Source organism: Apis cerana, linkage group LG4 (assembly GCF_029169275.1).
Source record: "Apis cerana isolate GH-2021 linkage group LG4, AcerK_1.0, whole genome shotgun sequence".
Classification (NCBI taxonomy): Eukaryota; Metazoa; Arthropoda; class Insecta; order Hymenoptera; family Apidae; genus Apis; species Apis cerana.
Window position 1 is genome coordinate 3880533 of NC_083855.1, and position 17159 is coordinate 3897691.

At 42.4% G+C, this 17159-nt stretch overlaps 1 protein-coding gene and 1 long non-coding RNA gene across 7 annotated transcripts in view; one reads left to right on the forward strand and one right to left on the reverse strand.

The window, feature by feature from the left end:
• LOC108003627 (protein nubbin-like) overlaps positions 1-17159 on the forward strand; it is a 109792-nt gene that overhangs the window by 32079 nt on the left and 60554 nt on the right. The gene's annotated exons all lie outside the window — the stretch shown is intronic.
• LOC114578226 (uncharacterized) lies at positions 4672-12138 on the reverse strand. Its single transcript, XR_009829464.1, has 3 exons — positions 12039-12138; positions 5924-6218; positions 4672-4910 (listed from the first exon to the last, which is right to left on the reverse strand). It is a non-coding gene; the product is annotated as an uncharacterized LOC114578226 (long non-coding RNA).

Here is a 17159-nt window from a genome sequence, read left to right on the forward strand (position 1 = left end):
GGCCGTTCCGATCCCGAACAACCGCAGAAGGGATCGATTACCGGGCTCGGCCATCCGGCAAACGACTATTAATGATATTTCGTGTCGGATCTGCATGCATCGACCCCGGCAAAGGAAGCCGACCATCCCCAACTTTCGCGTTTCACCGATTTTCAATCTTTTAAATCCGGGTAAACACCGCGCGAGGGATTGCCTCTTGATGTAACGCGGCAATGACGATCGAACACCGGCCCCCCTTTCCCTCCTCTATTATTTATTCGATTCAGCGATTCTCAAACTCCAATCAACGAGACGTTTTAATCCGCCCGTACGAAATAATATAATGTTATAATAAACGAATATAGAAAGTGAAGGATAACAAAAAGACGTGGAATATCGTTAATAACAGCGAAGATTCGCGAACGATTTGCGCGTCGGTTATTTCGTACACACGAATCCAGTGGGTGGATTGCGTAATGCCGTTTAAATACGATGCACCGGCAGGCACACGAGGGGGTTCCACGGCCACGCTCGGGGATTAAAAAAATCGGGCCTCGAAGTTTAACGGCGGATCGCACGAACGGCAGATACACAAATCAGGCCGTAAAGCCGATCAATTAAACGGCAGGCCGCCGATCTGCCGCGCATTATAACCGGTAATTATCTGTAATTAAATATTGGCCAGCCGCCAGGCCGCCGGCTTCGAGGGGTGTGTTCGATGGATTTCTACCACGGCCCCTTGCTTTCCTCCCCCTCGCCCTCCTCGACTTCTTTCTTTCTTTCGTTCTCCGACTCGAAACGCATTCGTGTATGCAGTATTGTAAGCAGTATTAAAATATATATATATATATATATATATATATGGATCGTTGGTTTTGAATTATTCTCACCTACGTGTTTATCATTGAATCTTCGAATATTTCTTCTCTTTAATGAAACCCGGTTTCATGTGTTATCGTCGACGAGAAAACTCACGATCGAATTAAGGTATTAAGAATTAAGAATTGTGGAGGGAGGAAGGAGGGCGTGATCGTGCTCGAAAAGTGGCTTATTCGAACGAGCGAAGGGGAGGGGTGGCATCCGTATCGAGGAAGAACGCGGACTCTCCGTTTAGGCATCGCATGACGTTCGTCTATTTATCAAGCGGTATCATCATTCGCCTTTCTCCACCGTGATGCCGCCCCCTACGGCGATTTAATCTAATTTGTATCGCCCTTTGTTAATCGCGGCCGCGCCGTTCGCCCCGTACCCAGGGCCCCGCAAAATTCCAGACCCAAATAAACTACCGTGTGTCCGCGTCGTGTCCCGACTCGTCATAATAAACGCCCCGACCCCTCCTCTCCGATATTTAACGCTTAGGAATCTGCCTCTCTACGCTCAGTGGACAATAACTATAAAGTATAAAGAAATTTACTCCACTCGTTGTTTCCATCCTTAATCCTTAATCGAAATATCAAATTTAAAGTGCTCCCTTTTTCGTTTTCTTCGAAATTAAACCCTCTCCCCTCCTTCCTTTCTCTCTCTCTCTCTCTCTCCCTCGTGGAAGTTTCTTCCACTTAGGCAGGGATCCCAAGGATCGAAGTCGACGAAGGCGGTATCGCAGAAGAATCTACCCTCCTAGTTTCGCCATAAATCAGCCGCCGGTCTACCCGCAAATCAGGCTCAATCACTCCGTCTCGATAGCTCGATCGGGGCACTGACAAGCCGGCTACGCCGACAGAGGAGAAGCTCGAGGAGAGACTGCTCGGGACTCCGAGAACCCCGATGGGTGGATGGATCGATGGATCGATCGATCGATCGATGGATCAATAAACCACGTGGATGGAAACGCGTGTACTCTCACTCTCCCATCCTCCTCTCCTCGATCCCGCTGGCCGACATGCACGTGGGTGTAATGTACACGAAGAATCGGTGGGGAGAAGAGAGAGAGAGGATGCGCACACATATTAAGCAGGATTATTTATCGGCACGGCGTGCAAGCCCTTGATTTGATTTAACAAACAGCGCTCGCTAACAAATTGATAAGCGGTCGCGGTCGGCGAAGATCAGAGGCCGATCAGAGAGAGGCCTCCTCTCTCTCTCTCTCGTGAGAGGCGTGTGCTCGCCAAGGATGGCTTTCTCTCTCTGTCTCTCTCGCGAGGGTCAGGGCCGGACGCCGTGGTCTCTCTATCCGCGCCTCTTGTCAGCCCTCTTGCGCTTCGTGAGAGGGCGCCATTAGCATAGGGGGACCCCCCACGGCGTGCGCGGGGCCCGCTGTGGTACACCACCGGTACACATTATATAGGTGAGGGCTGATATATAAACCGGCCTCATTGATTTATGGCTCGAACGATTCCTTTAATTATAATACGATATTTATTCAGATGAGCCGCGGACGCGAGTCGACGGAGTCACGCTGCTATGATACGGTAATACACTCCCGCGATTATTTTTCCCCGTATCCACCCCCGCCCTCGGGCTTTATACGCTGGATCGTTTTCTGGAACGGTTTTCGTGGAACGATCGCGACGACGGGATTAGGTCGTTGTCGAGACTGTGGATTCCCTTCTGTGTGAGAAGGAGAATTAATAATCGATTGTTATTTTTTGGATTGAGGTCTTTTTTCGGTTCGTATTGATAGAATTAGAATTATGAATGAGGATCACTTAGGAATGACGTAATTTTAAAAGATTTAAATTGAAAATTAAGTAAAGAATTAGCTAACGAAGGGACGTGAAAATATAACAATATCTTATATCGTTGTAATTTCCATCGTTTCGTGCAACGATCTTTGCAATTCCGAGCTCAGTGCGATGAAGCCGTAGCTGAATCGTTGTCTCGCGATTAAGCTCGTACGTTCTAAACGCGGGCAGTTATGCGATCTCGAGTCATTCTGCGAGCGTTTATCACCGATGGCATCGAGGGGAGGAGATTGCACCCGATGCGGATCGGTGGAGATCGAATGGATCGCGTGGGTGGAAGGAGAGAAGAGAGAGATAGAATGGTAGCTCGTTCCCATACGTTCGAAACACGTGTAGATAATTTCCAACACGAGACTTCCTATATTAATCAGGATTAAGAAGGATTTTTAAGTGTTTATCATTGCCCACATCCATGGCGTACACATGGAGGGGATCATAAAACAATTCTCGTACTCCTTTGACTAATTTCTGACAAATTTCAATTGGAATTCCGTTGTAATCGAAGTCTGATTAGTTTTGGATTGAATTGGATTAAATTGGGGAGGGGAAGAAAAGATGCAAAATCGTTGAGAAAAGGATCAGATCGTCTCGCGTGATTAGAATGACACTTTAATATTTTAATCTTCCCTTAATCTCGCGTTGCGCCCGCGTTGACGAGGTATACACACGCGCGCGCGCGCGCAACACACAGCAAAAGTGGCGCGCGGCATAAATCAAACGCTGCGCCCTCGCATTCCCACTGTGGCGGTGGATCGATCGGCATTCGTTCCGCGATACGATTCTCAGAGGTCCACGATGAGAGACGTTTTAATCGTGCCGCCTAAACATTCATGGCTCGTCACCGGCCTTCTCCCCCCCCGGTTCCGCCATTTTGGTGCACTATTTCGTTTTTTCGAAAGACGTTCCCAGCCGGTATACTCGGAATCGTTCTTTCTCCAAACGAGCGCGTCCCTCTGTATCAGTCTCGAAACCACGACAGGAACCCAGCTCCATCGAAATGATAAAGTAAAAAGCGCACACGCCTCTTTTTTCCCTTTTCGCCGCCCCTTTTAGCGCTCGATTTGTTCCTTCTTTCCCCCCTTTAAAAATCATCCGCTCGCGATTTTTAGCGCGGCGTTGAACCTCGTTGAACCGGGACGAAAGAGCGAGATGTGATTAAGAATGGGAGAAATAAGGGTCTTACAGGTGGCGATGTTGCAGCTGGCCCATTCATCGGTTGTCTCGGCGGACGTTATGCGGCCGTGTGTTGATCGAACGAGTCAAGGGAGGACAATGCGATTAATTTTAAAACACGAGCCGCTCCTTCCAAGGAGAAAGGAGAGGAGAAGGAGCCGAGACGATACCCACGAGGCTTCGCGCAACGTCGTGGTCACGTGTGCATAATTAGGGACAAACCGATAACGGCCCGCAACGCTTGTCAAGCGGTTAAGCGTTACCCGGGGCAACAGCCAGGTGGACTAATGATCTCCTTGGGCAACCTCCTCGATTGCCATCCTCGTCCCTCCTTTCGCGCCTTCCTCGTCCATTCACCGCGCATTATCACCGCGCTCATTGTTACCCACTACTACCACTACTACTACCAAGCCTACAACTTCATTCCGCCACGAATGCTACCCATTCGCGAGGATCTGATCATCACCAGTGATGACGATCGCTGGGACTCTTGAATCTTTCGTTCCCGAATATATTTCGTTCCTTGATCCTCCTCGTTTCGTATATTGTGTCGAGGTGGAGGATTGGTGCGATCCCAGTTGCGACAAATTAATAGAAATTAAAATAGGGGAGTAACGATTCATTGATTAAGATGTTAAGATATTAGGGATTTCGATTGTTCGAGATATAAGGAAAGGAATTATAAAGAAGGGACGAAATTCAGCGCGTGGAATGACTAATAATTTGTGAGCATCGTTTTTCTTTTTTTTGCTCTTTACACAGATCAACTCGTTTACACCGATGTTTTATCGATACATTTCGCGGGAATTGGAGGGAAATTACGAACCGCTGCGAATTATTTTTATTCGTTTATTTTTCGCAGGTGTAATTAAAGCGAGCGCACGCGATCGCGCGCAATCCTGAGATTGGGGCGCAACATCGGAATTGCGTGCGTCTCGCTCCGCTCGTTGTCCATTTCTTCTTCATTGTTCGCTCTTCGTTTTCAATTCTCCTCAGGAGCGAGCTGATCCTTTACTTTTTTTCTTTTTTCCTTTTTTGCGTCTCCTCTTTCGCCACTTTCCCGCTTTACAATGTTTCCTGAATCGTGAAAACGATACAAGAACGAGAGTTACCAATTATCTCCTCGTCGGGCGATAATTGCTCGAGCTCGATCCTCTAATGGGGATAATTCACGCGATGGAATTTTCGATTATCATATGCAAACAGGCGGGGGAAACGCGATTCTAAACGTGCAAACGATGCAAACGTTTGCCTGATTGATATGTTTACGGAGTGGTTACCCTGGTTAGATGGGGCAGCCACCATATCCTCTTGCTCGATGATTTAGGGGCCGTATATTATCCGGGGCCAACCAACTCGTGGACTACGACTCGTGGCTGGGTGTACGTACGTACATATTGAGATGTTCTTCCTCGTGCCTCGTGGGAGTAGAGTGGAAGAGAGGGGGGGAGAGAGAGAAAAATCGAGTATGGACGAGGAAAAGATTTAAGAGGGGGGAGGGAGTATCGATATGAAAATTTTATTGAGAGAGTTATTGTGAGGATATGAAAGGATTGAATATAACGCTCGTCCAATCGTTCATTACACGGCATTCTTGCCGATTCTATCCGTAAAAGATCGTTAATGGGCGTTTCATTAAAGCAGGGAGTGGTAGAGGAAATTAACACGGGGTTAATGATCGTTAATTCCTTAGGAGAATGCCGTCGTTTCGAAACGTTAAACGATATCGAGATGGGGAGAAGATTGGTTTGGAAATTTTTCTTCCCCCCTCCCCCCCATCGAATTCAAAGTTTATATTTGTATAAAGGAACTCTTATCGTTTCGAACGGGGGATCTCGGATGTCATCCCAATGTTAAAAATCCATCGCGTAGTAATATTCACTCGATTCTTCATAAATACAATAAGACTTTGGTTTTTAATTTAATCGAATAGCTACGTTTTCGATTAAAATTTCTTTCTTCTTTCGACGTTAAAAAAATCAAGAATTGTGCTCGACGAACGATTATGAAACCGTAGCGTACGATCTAGGGGACCCTAGCGCGTTACTCTAGTTCTTATATACCGATAGAAGAGATACCGTGACGCTCACGAGGGTTATGACGCTCGTAGGAGGACGAACGAGGTCGGGAAAGAGAGGTTGTTCTCTCCCGTGGGTTGATGGATGGCCCTGTGAAGATACTACGCCGCGATTGGCCGGCTGTAAACCACCGCGAGAAGCACCCATACGGATCCATGGATCTCGATTCTACCCTCACCGCCGCCGATCCGCTCCTCTTCCGCGATCTCGGCCGTTCCGCTTCGCTTTATCGCCCGTTTCCACCGAATGCGAGGCCTCATCCCCTCCTCCACCCGTGTTTCTTACGAGCTCCTCTTAGCCAGCTGCGCTGCAAGTACATAAGTGGTTACGATTCCAGCCAAAGAATTTCCCATTTTTTGGAAAATCGAAGCTGGATCCGTGCAGCCTCGCTCACACTTTGCTTGTTCAGCTTGTTTCATAATATTGGAACTTGAGGATTATCAGTAAGATTATTGGAAATGGAAAGTGAAATATACACGAGATATAAGTGAAAATAATTAGAGACGTGGAATGATTTGAAAAGTGATGCAAGAAGGAAATTTAAGGAGTTTTGGTAATTTGAAAAATAAAATCGTCGAAACGTTGGTAGAATTAATGAAAAGAATTTTATAAATTCTTCAATTTTTATGCTACAGATGTATGTCGAAAAATATAATCGGTACTTTTGCAAAGAGTTGACCAAGCCACGGGACATCATCGGTTTACTTTACTTTCGCCGATCATATTTTCTTGCCGAAAGTAATGCTTCCCGTATCGAGACGTAGTATCGCGATCTACCGATAAATAAAACGCACAGTCGTGTGTGCGCCTGCTACACACATGGATCTCTAGGGGCGACTCTGCCCACCCACGTGCACCAATTCGTCCCGATACACGCACGCCTGAACACGTCTACGAAACTCTGGACCCAAGTGAAGATCATTGTCAGGTCTAGGTAAATCGAATCGATACGATTTTTTGAATTTCAATCTCATGTTGCGATTGAACTCGAGTTGTTCGACAGAGATACATCGTCTTATTATTTTTCGATAATTTGATTCGGATAGATACGAGAGATTAAAGATTTTATATATTTTGATGATGAATTGTATTTTAAATTATCCATCGAATAATACTCTTTGAAATTTATAATTAAAATCTACAATAGTTTCCAATGGAAGAATTTTTGATCTTCAATTAAAGAAGCAATCTATTGTGTAGAAATATAGAAAGGATATAAAGTGGAAAGAGTTTGATTAATTATTTCTAATGGATTCAATGTGCATAAAAATAATTTCACGAAGATATCTTTGAGGTAACTGCAATTCATCTTTTATATTTTATATAAAAATCTGAAACGATGGAAAGAGAAATTTGTGCACGAAAAATGTTCCATCTTCCTCGTTCCTTTATTCTTCAACACTTTCTTAAACTGGCAAGAATAATTGTTTCACGTTTTCTTGCGTCCAAACGCGTGCAAAGTAATGCATATTGCACAAGCATCGTGAAAGATGAGTGATTTAACTGCATCGGGAACTCTGATCCGTGAGAGTGTTCGCGTAATAGAAATGGACGATAGCGAATAAGAAAGTTGAAAACTGAATGTTTCCTGGTTACAGAGTCGTACGAGTCGCGACGCGGTAATTATCCGTGAATAATTAACACCTATGCCACTGTGGTATACGTTTAACGTATGTAACGTGTGGCAGTATGCAGTCAAGATAATACACAAATCGTTATGCAACATCGTTACGTTGATCGTTTGGTAGTCGCATGCTAATTAGCGGAGGAAGTCGCGTTACTTGTACAAAGTGTATGATAAATTGATCGGATGAATAAATCGAATCGATTGCGAGTCTTCGGCATGCAAAATAGCCTCTGGGTGAAAGTGAATTTTGAAGTTCGACGACGAATATCTTTATCCTTAAATTTCTTTCAATAATAATTACGGAGAATAATAATTTCGGAGGAAAGGAATGATCGATATATAATTTTTATTTCGCTTAAAATCATTAAAATCGTAATATTAACAAGAAGATGGGATATTCTTTATTAAAGCGTTAAAAATATAATTGCGAGAATCAATTGTAGTTACCGATATATTCAAATTAAAATATTAATAACGAAGGTAAAAAAATTCACTATAATAAATAATACGATATCATGTTATAATCGATATTGTATCGATATTAATATATTATTAAAATTAAAATTTAAAAACACGAGAATAATAATAACAATAATAATAATAATAATACATAAAAAATAATTATCGTAATAATTATTATTCGATTCGATAAATATTAATATAGATAATCAATCGTGTTCAATTTATTATAAAAAATTAATATTAATATTATTAATAAAACAAATTATTAAAAAATATTAATCCGAAAAATTAAATTAAATTGCAACAACAATCGTATTATTTAACAAATAATATATTACGAAAAACGAGAGGTATCGATACGTAAACGAAATATTATAACGAATACAATAACAAAGGCGCGCTCGATTCGAGACCTCTCCCCACTTTTCCCGCACGGCAATTCGTTCACCTTCGAGCGGCGACGTAAATATTACAATCCATTCGTTGCTCGAGACGGAACGTGTACGGACGGAAGTTTGCGAGGTGTCCCGATTTCTCGGCCGTGTGATAAAATAACTAAAACAAACATGGAGGGGGCGGGGGCGGCACCGGAAGGAGGAGAAGGACGCACGACGAGGCCGGAAAGGACGTCACGTGCGGGACCTTTGCCAGTTACTTTCTCTCCCTTCGTCGAATTCATTTTCCCTCTCTCGGGCCCTCTCGCGTCCCACCCGCGCCTGCACGGGACTCGTCGCGAGCAAACAACCTCGAAATTCCGTTGCCTGATGAACGGCACTCGTTTGTTTAGTCCCTTCTCTCCACTTCGTTTTTCTTTTTTTCTTTTTTTTTTTTCTTCGATCCGTTTGCGTTGTTTTCGTACATTTTCTTTCCTTTTCCCTTTTTTTTCTTCTTTTCTTTTTCGTTCCCTGATTCGAAGAGATTATTTGATGGAATATTTACTACGATTCGGGGATCGTGATTGGTTTACTTCTTACCTCGGGCGATTCAAAAGATACCTAAAGCGATTTAAAAGATTTTCGGAAATTTAAAGAATCGAAAATATTCTTTTATTTCTTCTTTCAATTCGTTTAATTTGTTTAATTATCGTTAACGGAATACGATTAGTTGTCTTTGAAGCTACGATTACAAGACGTTATTCATCGATTTTTTCAGCCAGGAACGAACAAAAGATTTCGATAAATTTTTTCGAAATAGAAAAATCCGAACAGAAGAATCGAAGATCTTCTTTAATACAAAGAAAAACACGATCGCTCTGGACCGTCTGGAATTTCCGTAGTTCGCAAGAAAATTTCCAAAGAGGGGATTGGGAACGAGCTGCCAGGAGCAAAAGGTCGCGTTATTTTCCATCCGAGCTGGTGTCCGCGAAGCGAGCTCGTCGTATAATCTGTGGAGAGAAAGTCGGCCCGAAATTTTCCCTTTAAAATGCGGAATGGCCGAATGGAGTTGGCTGGTCGATATAGCGATGTTCAGGGGCGGAATTAAGGGTGGCGGCCGCCTTGCCCCCTCGAGGACCCTCTTCCATTCAGTCTCGTAAATAGCTGGTCGTTTCTGAAAGACCTCTCTCTCTCTCCCTCTCTCTTTCTCTCTTTCTTTCTCTCTCTCCTTCTTTGTTGCTTCTTTTCTTTCGCTCACGTACACGCGAACGCTGTGTATTTCTGTGCACCTTGCGAAAATTTCCTCGGTTCACCGAACAACGAATTGAAACAGCGAAAACTTGATCGTTTTTCGAGCCGGCCATTGCGTCGGATTAATCATTGGCTATCTACTTGACCGCTATTGCTTTTGGTTCTCGCGAATAACTCGAGTGGAACGAGGAATGAATTTTAAGAAGGTCAATAGAAAAGAAAAATAGAACAATAATTACTCTTCTGCATAATTCTTAAATAATCGAATTAGAAATTAGATTCGAGCAGTAATTGAATGTATCGTCCAAAAGAGACGAATTATTGTTAACGATTCTTTCTATCATTCTTCTTCTATAAAAAAAAAGAATCCTCTTTCGCGTTCACAAATTTCCTTTCCCTTTTCTTCTCCATTTTTTACCATTTTTTCTCGTTATTTTATACACTTGTTCTATTCAAAACGCGACACGAATCTAATCGAATCTAATAGCATACGTCATTTCGTTCGCAACGAGAAAGAGATAATATTAAAAAAAGAAGCGGAGAGCCTTCCATTATACGCTATATCGGGGAACGGCGAGCTTTAAGAAGCAGAAATTGCCCATTTTCCGTCGCCGCTCGAAATCTTTTGGGGTAATATTTACCTTCGAATCATCAGAAGGAGGGAAAAGACGACGACGACGAAGAAATAAGAGGAATGCGCGAAGGGGTGGGGGGAGGGAAGCTCGTGGAGGGGGCCGAGGAAAGCAACCCCTTTATTAGATTACTGGACGAGTGTCGCAGCATGGCCACTCTTTGAGCTCTCGCCGAGAGGACCCTCCGGGCTTATTGTCTCGTTTCCACGGCCTCGCCCTCGCCACGACCACGTCCGAATCTATTTATTTACGCACTTTTAAGGCGCCAGCCGACGAACGACCACCGCTCAAAGACACTGCAAATTGGCTTCGAATTGATCTCCAACGCTTCTCTCCCTTCCCCTTCCCTCGAGCCTCGCCTCGATTCGTTTTGCAAATGGAAATCTCGATTCTCCGTTGCTAGGGTGAACCATCTTGATTTGGGTGTAAAAAAAAAAAGGATGAAATCGTGTCGATTCGTAGAATGATTCGATCGATTCGTTTCTTGTAAACGAGAATCTTTCTTTTGAAATTAATCGAGATAGATTGGTGTTAAAAAAAATCGATGTTTCGTTAATAATTAACAAGTGTGATTGGATTGGAAACGGAGGAGGATTCGGCGACAGTCGTTCTCGAAAATCGACGTTTCGACGTAAGAGTTAATGGTGACGAGGCTGGTAATGATGGGGCAGCTGCACATCGTTGCACTATTGTTCGTTTCGAATTCACCCTAACTGAATTTCTGAAAAGTCACATTCACGTTTGTCCGCACGTGCTAACGTCGATTCAAAGAGACGTTTGCTCATTATCAATTCTAATCGTTTTTTTTTTTTTCCTATCCATCTTGTGCATCCCTCTCGACGTGCATCCCTTTCGTACAATTTATTTCGATATACGAATTTTATATCGAGAAAAACGTATGAAGCAATTATATTATTATCAAGTTTTCCGTTTTTCCATCTCCACGATTCCTTGATTCGCATTCGTAAAATCCGATTCGTACGATTTTTTCTTACAACAATTCTCACGATTCATCTTTCCTCTTCTAATCCCTTTGTGGCACGAAACGCAACAGTTTCATAAAATCGAAGAAGGAACGTTTTTTCGGGAGGGAGAAATCTGGTTGATCGTTGATCCTGGCTTAGGACCACGCCGTTTTCACGTAATCGTGAGGGAGGGAGGGAAAACGTGAATTAGGGGTGGTTTATTTTTCTTCCTCCTACACGCACACACACACACGAACGCACACACGAACGTGAAGTGGTCGGATGACGAGTGAATGACAGGACAATGAGCCCGGTCTGATGCACGCGAACGCTTTATGACGATTCAATATGTGGATGGAAAGCGGAGTGCACTCTGAATGCATCCAAAATATCTCATCTCGAATTTCTCTCCATGGTTTATCCTCCTCCTCGGAAGCGCTTCGATAAAGGGTCGAATTCATTTACATTCGGAAACGATCGTTTGTGATCATCGATTGAGACCGCCGACTCGTGCCTAGACAGATCGGTTATTACGGAAATTCGATCGGAGATGGCACTTCCGCCACTGGCGGAACCCCAATCGTTATGCGATTCGGTTAATTATTATTGGATCGATTTTAAACGAAACGGAAATGTTCTAGGAAAAATATGGGATATCTAATAACGTTCAGTTATTATTCACAAGTTTTTCTTAAAGTTAAAGATTCTTTCTTTCTTTTTAAATGGACAATAATAAACCAGAAGGAATTGGAATCGGATGTTTCGATGAAAACGAAATATTTAATTATCAATGTTACGTGTATAAATTATACTTACACGTTTTTAAGAAGAAGAACGAACCTGAATCGCAAGAATGATCACGTGTCATCTACCGCAGAAAACGCTCTCCTTCCTGTCGAAGAGCAAAGATGAAACTGACGAGCCAACAACAACGATAGAAGAAAATTCGTACACGAATAGAGAGAGAGAGAGAGAAAGAGAGAGTCCATAATGGCGCATCACCAAGGCCGGGTCGATGAAAAGGGAGGGGAAAAAAAAGAAAAAAAAGGAAAAAAGAAAATCAATTTCCAAGATCGGGGCAACTCAGTTGCATTCATCGCGATACTACCTTCCCATGACCTAGAAAATCGGGAAGAATTTCTAAAGAGCGGAGGATTTGCGTTCAAAAAACAGACGGTTTTCACCCCGTTGCGACCCTCCTTAGCATTCAACCCCCTCCTCCTCCTGGGTTTTTTTTACCCTGAATCGCTTCTTCTACGCCACTTCTCCTCTTTTTTCCTTTTTTTTTTCCCTCCTCCCTTTCTTCATTGAATCGAAGACTAACCCCTGGAATTTTCGAAGAAATCCCAGTGAATATGCAGGATATGCATCATCCGCGTCCCCCCTTTGATTTCATCCCTCCGCTGCGAGATGATCTCCCGAAATCAGGAAAAAATTTACCTGCCTTTACCCCCGTCATTTTGCCATCATCTCTCTCTCTTTTTTCTCTCTGTTTCGTGCGGTTTAAAGCGAGTCGTTTAAGGGAGAAAGAGCAGCGTCGGATTTCACCCCGAACCAACGTTTTTTCACACAGTTTTTACGCGTTTACGTGGTGGAGCCAAGGGGGAGCTCTCGATAACGGCGTTACAGGGATCGTTTCGACGATTTCGAACCAGAGACTAGATTTTTAGGCTCCGCGTTCTCATGCTTTCCGAGGCATTCTGTTCGCGGGGATTTGTCTCGAAAATAATAAATCACGATAAAAAAAAAAAAAAAAGGAAAAAAGAAAAAAAAAAGATGCTGCAGGTAAGATCGATTCGATTTGACGTGGTATATTTGCCGTGGTTATCGAGGCGTGGTTAAGATTTAAACTTTCTCTTAAATTTCTGAAATTATATTTTCGACAAGTTGATTCGAGAAAGTTTTGTTCGTTACTTTTTCTGGCGATAAAATAAGGAAATGTTTGTGTTAGACAATTGCATACGAGTCGTAGAGGTTTTTTGAATGGAAATGTTTTGTTCCCAATTCTTTCTCTCGTTGGATTATTGTATATAAAAAAAAATTCGTTTTCTACATCGAGACTTTCGCCTTGATGAGTATTTATTTTTTTTTAAAAAAGACGAACATCGACGATTAGAAGAAAGGAAAAAAAAAAAAAAAATTCCTACTAACTAAACACGAATTGTTGGAAAAGAAGAAATATCGTAATAAAAAGGATATCTGAAAGTCTGTTGCCAAGTTGAAACAAGAATTACCCAGTTTTCGATCAGGTGGGAGCCATCTCCCCAGAGAGATCCCCTTCCTCCTTCTCCCTTTGTCCTCAGCGTGGCGGATGAAACTCTCGAAACCACCCTTCGATTAATCGCACGGTATAACCCACGCGCCACCCAAATATAATAGGCAGAGAGGAAAAAAAAGAAAAAGGAAGAGATATTCATCCGAGTGTAGATTCGACAAAACGATCGACCGATCGCGGTTTCTTTTATGTACGATTTCGAATTAACAATTCAATTGAAATTCGAGAACTCGAGGATTCGTTATGGATGATCGATGCCTCTAGATAAGAGTCTTGGACGATTAGAAGAGATTGCAAAACACGTTTAGGAATCGTAGATACGTAAAGTGAATTCAATGGCGAAGCTAATTCAATCAAGCCAGATATATATATATATTTTGAAAACCTTGGACAAACGAAGAGCGTTAATAAACGTTAACAAATGTCCAACGAATTCTACGAGTACCTCGTCGATCAGAGCGATGCAAATTGCACGTGGAGTTGATACGAGCGTGAAAACCTGGGCTGCTTGCTCCATGCAAGTTAATCATTAATCATAGAAAACGGAGCGAACAAAGGTATCGAGGGATCAAGTTATCGAGACTTGATACATCGTCTTTCCAATTCGTCCATCGAGGTTATCGATACTATACAAGTTTACCTGCTCACCGCTGTTTGATTTATTCGACATTACTCACCGCAGATAATCTTATTGACTGTTAAAACATGTAAAACGGAGGTGTGCCTCGGCACACCGTTATCGGTCTCGAACTCACACTCGCTGAAACCGGTTTATCGCCGTCCATTCTAAACCTCGATGCGTACAAGGATTACGATCTTTTCGGAAAGTCGAGGTTTCAGGTGATCGCTGGAATTTCGGGGGCGGCGTTTAAACGAGCCGTGTTTCTCGCTCGTGTTTCTCTTCACCATTTTATCGGAGATATCCGGCCACGAGGAATGCCCGATAAGAATATTTTCAGATCGTTTCCCCAAAGAAAACGGTTGTTCCACCTTGAAACGTAGTCAAGTTTCAAGTAACACTTTTATGTAGCCTTTTTTCTAGCGAATAATGGACAAGATCGAGGTCGATTTTTAAAGGAATAGGGGGTTGAAGATATACATATTTTGGTCAAACTTGTCTTATACATATCCATGTTGTATACATTTCACGCTCTATTTCGTGTAGAAAAATGTAAAAAAGACGATAATCGAGATGCAAATTCCCCGCAGATTTCCAATTGCCCGAGATCGATGGAGAAGAAGGCACGCGTTTGTTGGAGCAATTCGGCCATGCGAGAATACAGAGGCGCGCTCTTCCTCGTCGAGTCGTGAGAAAAGTCCTCCCTCGATCGTCCGGCATTGCCTCCCCCTCCTTGTGTCGTTGGAGAAGCGCAACAGAACGGATCAAGAGGAGTCGCGTCGGCAGCCCGCAATGGCAATACGGGCGACCGGTCCGCGGGCCTACCAGTTTTTGTCCCCGTCCTACGGGGTTTCTCGCGCACACGGCCTCGCTCTTTCCGCTCTTATACGCTTGCCCGCGCGCGATTTCTTCGCCTACGCCTCCGATAGACTCGTTTGTAGCTCCGTATCGAGCGAGTAACTGGACTAATCCGCTACTCTAAAATTCTTTTCGATATTTCGTTATTATATATATGTATATTTATATGCGTTTATTTATTTATTATCAGATTTGGTAGCTCGTAGAGTAGCAAGAAAGGAAAAAGCGGGAAAAGAATTTTTGGTAGATTAATTAAAGAAGATATTCTCTTGTGAAATTATTAATATTATCGGGAAAATGTTGGCTTGAAAAATCTACTAATCCATTATCTACTTTGCTTATCTACTTATTATCTATTAAATTTCAACGTATTAGAAATCCCATTTTTAACAAATACCACTTGTTATTTTGACGTAGATTCACTTATCTCTGAATCAAAGTTCTTGATCTTCTGAATCAAAAAAAAAAAAAAAAAGAAATAAAGAAACGAAACACGTTTGCATACCTTCGTTCGAACGACATTTCATCGTCGATATCTGGAAATTCTCAAAAAGGAAAAAAAGAAAAAGGAAGGGAAAGAATTTGGGGGATATCGTGGCAAGTTTATACCCCAAAGAAATGATCCAAAAATCTATATATTCCCGTCCGAAGATAAGAATCTTTGTAAACACATTTATTCCAGCTACGTAATTTATCCGTCTATCGAATTTTTCCACAAATAGAAAGGTAATTTTATCGCGCGTAAACTTTCCTCTGTTTATTCGCTTATATAGTGGGATACATATATATCCACGAGTATCGGGCCACGAACGCATTACGCATGCACCAGGAGACGGTGCACGCACTCGTGCACGCATCCACGCAGAAATGCATCAGCCGATTGCATTCGCGGAGAGCGAGGTTGCATTGGCGGTGAGGCCAGCCAATCGGGTTATCGGGCGACGAATTCACCCCTCCAGGCCCAGCTGAGCTCGAGCTTCGAGGCGGGCAGTTTGCTTTAAGGATCTGCTCGTTTCTTTCTCTTTCTTCTCCTTTTTTTCCTCCCCTTTTTTTATTCCTCGTACAGGTTCTTTTTTTTTTTTGATCCTTTTCTTCTATCGTTTCTTCCCTCGTCTTCTTTCTTCCACGCGTTCTCCATCTGACGGTTGGTATTGAATATATATATATATATCGCGAGATCACGTCGAACACTCAAAGATAGGCGATAGTTTCGAGGAAGTCCGAGTTAAGCACGATCGATTATGTATCTACGATCGATTAGATATGTTTGCGATGTCTTGTGCTTCCCTCTTCCTCTCCTTTTTTAAATGTAATTAAAAAAATTAAATTACGTTTATTCCGGAATATATTTATTTTTAGAATTTACGCAATTACAATTTAAATATCTATTTTTGAACGTGTATAATTAAACGTTCAACGATCAAGGTTAATGTAATTACATATATAATCTAGTAACATTTTGTATTTGTTATAATTATATAATATATATATTTCTTGTCTCAGGTTGTATAATTGGAAAAGAATATGGAATATAAGAATGCAATTAGGAAGGAAATAAAGATGGGAAGATATAATTAGAAGATATAATTAGTGTATGCTATAAATTCCGTATTTTTAACAATTTGCAATTTCGAATTTTTTCCTCGAGGAGAGCAAGATTAATTCGTCGTGTAATATTTCCAAAAGATATTTTTCCACGTGGAAATCTTCCATTAAAATCCAAAATGATCGTTCCACGCTAAATCTCCATTATTTTTTATAATTTATCCACGAATCTTCCATCTTCTTTCTCTTTCAACAACGCAACAACAACGACAATATGGGAATCACAACCGCGTACGTGTAACGAGGTTATTAACTCTCCTCATTTGAATATGAATACACAAGTTTTCCCCATAATGGCAAGCATTCGCTTTCGAACTAGGAAAACGGCAAGGAACGCATCAAAAGCGAAATTCCATGCTTAAGCAACAACGCGGAGGAATAATAACGCTTTAATTAAAGACGAGGGCCGCCTACGAGAAACGAGATGCGCGAGCCATATTTACGAGCAGAAAGTAAAAGGCAAGAAACGGTGAATAGGAAATGATGATTTTCTGCCACGTTTCAATCCCTTTCGCGCTTCTTATTCACGGAACCGTGGACGAAGCCAAGCAACAATGTAACGCTTGTCTAACCTGGTTCC